The sequence below is a fragment of the Macrobrachium rosenbergii genome, chromosome 54 (genome assembly GCF_040412425.1).
Source record: "Macrobrachium rosenbergii isolate ZJJX-2024 chromosome 54, ASM4041242v1, whole genome shotgun sequence".
NCBI classification, from domain to species: Eukaryota; Metazoa; Arthropoda; class Malacostraca; order Decapoda; family Palaemonidae; genus Macrobrachium; species Macrobrachium rosenbergii.
Window position 1 is genome coordinate 9,127,443 of NC_089794.1, and position 5,000 is coordinate 9,132,442.

Consider the following 5,000-nt stretch of genomic DNA (forward strand, 5'->3'; position numbering starts at 1 on the left):
ATTTCATGTTGTTGATGTGCTAGGATAGTTTGATGGTGATTCATCACATGTGGTTGATGTGCTAGGATAGTTTGATGGTGAATCCCTTCATGTGGTTGATGTGCTTGGACAATCTGATGGTGATTCATCCCATATGGTTGATCTGACAGGATAGTTTGATGGTGTTCATTTCATGTGGTTGATGTACTAGGAGAGTCTGAAGGTGATTCATACCATGTGGTTGATGTGCTAGGTAGTCTGATGGCGATTCATTTCATGTGTTTGATGCTATGATAGTCTGATGATTCATTTCATATGGATGATGTGCTAGGAGAGTATGATGGTGATTCATTTCATGTGGTTGATGTGCTAGGAGAGTTTGATTGTGATTCATATCATGTGGTTGATGTGCTAGGAGAGTTTGATGGTGATTCATATCATGTGGTTGATGTGCTAGGTAGTCTGATGGCGATTCATTTCATGTGTTTGATGTGCTATGATAGTCTGACGATTCATTTCATGTGGATGATGTGCTAGACGAGTATGATGGTGATTCATTTAATGTGGTTGATGTGCTAGGAAAGTGTGATGGTGATTCATATGTGGTTGATGTGCTAGGAGAGTTTGATGGTAATTCATCTGATGTGGTTGATGTGGTAGGAGAGTCTGATGGTGATTCATATCATGTGGTTGATACGCTCGGAGAGTTTGATGGTGATTCATATCATGTGGTTGATGTGATAGGAGAGTTTCATGGTGATTCATATCATATGGTTGATGTGCTAGGAGAGTCTGATGGTGATTCATATCATGTGGTTGATGTGATAGTAGAGTTTGATGGTGATTCATCTGATGTGGTTCATGTGGTAGGAGAGTCTGATGGTGATTCATCTCGTGGATGATATGCTAGGTGTGTCTGATGGTGGTTTATTTCATGTGGTTGATGTACTTGGGTAGTCCTATGGTGATTAATCTCATGTGGTTGATGTGCTAGGTGAGTCTGATGATGATTCATTTCTTGTGGTTGATGTACTTGGATAGTCTGATGGTGATTAATCTCATGGGGTTGATGTGCTAGGATAGCTTGATGGTGATTCACCACATGTGGTTGATGTGCTAGGATAGTTTGGTGGTGATTCCTTTCATGTGGTTGATGTGCTAGGATAGTCTGATGGTGATAAATCTCATGTGTTTGATGTGCTAGGATAGTCTGATGGTGATTCATATGTGGTTGATGTGCTGTGAGAATCTGATGGTAATTCATTTCATATGGTTGATGTGCTAGAAGAGTCTGATGGTGATTCATCTCTTGTGGTTGATATGCTAAGAGAGTCTGTTGAACATGAGATTGATTTACTAGGAGAGCCTGATGGTGATTCGTCTCATGTGGTTGGTGTGCTAGGCGAGTCTGATGGTGATTCATCTCATGTGGTTGATGTGGTAGGAGAGTCTGGTGATTCATCTCATGTGGTGGATGTCCTAGGAGAGTCTGATGGTGATTCATCTCATGTGATTGATGTGGCAGGAGAGTCTGATGGTGATTCATCTCATGTAGTTGACGTGATAGGAGAATCTGATAGTGATTTATCTCACTTGGTTCATGTGCTGGGAGAGTCTGCTGGAGATTTATCGCATGTGGCTGCTGTGCTAGGAGAGTCTGATGATGATTAATCTCATGTTGTTGATGTGCTAGGATAGTTTGATGGTGACTCATCACGTGTGGTTGATGTGCTAGGATAGTTTGATGGTGATTCCTTTCATGTGGTTGATGTGCTAGGATAGTTTGATGGTTATTCATATGTGTTTGATGTGCTAGGAGAGTCTGATGGTAATTCATTTCACGTGGTTGATGTGCTAGGTGAGTCTGATGATGATTCATCCCGTTTGGTTGATGTGGTATGAGAGTCTGGTGATGATCTACTCATGTGGTTAATGTGTGAAGAGAGTCTAATGGTGATTCATAGGATGTGGTTGATGTGCTATGAGAGTCTGATAGTGATTCATCTCATGTGGTTGATATGTTAGGAGAGTCTGTTGAACATGAGGTTGATGTACTAGGAGAGTCTGATGGTGATTCTTCTCATGTGGTTGATGTGGCAGGAGAGAGTGATGGTGATTCATCTTATGTGGTTGATGTCCTAGCAGTCTGAAGGTGATTCATCTCATGTGATTGATGCGCTAGGAGAGTCTGATGGTGATTCATCTGATAGTGAGTTATAAGTGAGTGAATTTGAAGTTAATTAATCGAGAGGGAGATGGAAGTTGAATGCCAACATTTTCTGGGAGAAGTCTCTTGACGTGCGACTATCGTTTAACGACCCAATTTCTTATGTACATGGCATAAATATCTTTTCTTCGCCTGTTAGTGATTTTTCTACATTTCTGATGAAGTGTTGGATTATTTGTGCTCTTGGGTGAATAAAGAGGCTAATATGCATTCCAGCAATAATCCAGTGAAAAAGGAGTTTATGAGCAATGGCGGACATCTGTAGAAATGTGAGTATCCATATTTAATTTTTATGATTTTGATCTCTTATATAACCGGTTCTGTAAAAACATGTTCAAACATACGTTCACATATATTAGTAATTTTGACGTGTTGTTTTCTTGAATTATTTATATTGTTTTTGTTAGCCTGTGTATTTGTATATGATTTTGAGTACTTTCGTTGGCATTATCGTTATCATGTTTAATAGAGATTCCTTCTCTCTCTTGTATATACTATATAAGATTTTTTTTCATATTACAATATTACAATGTTTAAGAATTTAAATTAAACAATTATCAATTATCATATGGGCACATATGATCAAGGCAACAAAATTGAAGGAAAACATGTATAATTTAGGAGTTACACATTTCAGTATATATATATATATATATAAATATATATATATATATATATATATATATATATATATATATATATATATATATATATATATATATATATATATATATATATATATATATATATATATATATATATATATATATATATATATATATATATATATATATATATATATATATATATATATATATATATATATATATATATATATATATATATATATATATATATATATATATATATATATATATATATATATATATATATATATATATATATATATATATATATATATATATATATATATATATATATATATATATATATATATATATATATATATATATATATATATATATATATATATAAATATATATATATATATATATATATATATAAATATATATATATATATATATATATATATATATATATATATATATATATATATATATATATATATATATATATATATATATATATATATATATATATATATATATATATATATATATATATATATATATACATATATATACATACATATATAATATATATATATATATATATATATATATATATATATATATATATATATATATATATATATATATATATATATATATATATATATATATATATATATATATATATATATATATATATATATATATATATATATATATATATATATATATTTATATATATATATATATATATATATATATATATATATATATATATATATATATATATATATATATATATATATATATATATATATATATATATATATATATATATATATATATATATATATATATATATATATATATATATATATATATATATATATATATATATATATATATATGTGTATGTATATATATCATAATATATAACTCATATATATTTTATATGTATATATATATATTATATATATATATATATATATATATATATATATATATATATATATATATATATATATATATATATATATATATATATATATATATATATATATATATATATATATATATATATATATATATATATATATATATATATATATATGTATGTATATATATATATATATATATATATATATATATATATATATATATATATATATATATATATATATATATATATATATATATATATATATATATATATATATATATATATATATATATATATATATATATATATATATATATATATATATATATATATATATATATATATATATATATATATTTATATATATATATATATATATATATATATATATATATATATATATATATATATATATATATATATATATATATATATATATATATATATATATATATATATATATATATATATATATATGTATGTATGCTTCATACAGAATTTTAAAATCTAATAATAGCTGAGTTAGTGGAAGCCTTATTCTGATGCTCCTTCTTTGTGCTTAGAAATTCTGTGTTGCAACCAAGTGTTCATCGACCCACATTACATGCAGCTCTCTCTCTCTCTCTCTCTCTCTCTCTCTCTCTCTCTCTCTCTCTCTCTCTCAAAAAATTTTTGATCATCAGTAAGTACTTGGGAAACCCATTTTCAGTGAAGGTAGTCTTTACTAGGTAGAAGTCGAATGAGATAGAAATTGTGCTAAAATGATAGGACGATGAATGTTTAAAATAAATGTTGCATGAAAAATGACTTGAGTTAAAGTGGAATTATTGCAGAAAAATGGAATAAAATTTCAATGTAAGTGGAATGAATTTTAAGTGAAAGTGATTTGAATTTCAATGAAATTGGTGTAAATTGAGAAAATTAGGGGAAATGCGAATGATAAGGAGCTTCATAGAAGTGAACTTGAAAAGTAAGTCGATGAAGGATGAATGAAAGAAAATTTAAAAGTAAATGCAATTTAAAAAAATGAATAAATGTTGAATGGAATTGGAATGAATGTTAGTGAAATTAATAGCCCATGTAAACTGAATGGAAGTAAAATACATGGTGTATGAATCTGAAATGGAAGATGAAAAAATATGGAAGAAAGTGAAGTTATAGATGAATAAAATCAAGTATGAAATTCAATAAAAGTAAAAGAAGAGTAGATTCGGAATGAAATGAAAGTGGAATTAGGTTGCAATAATAGATTCATGTTGTT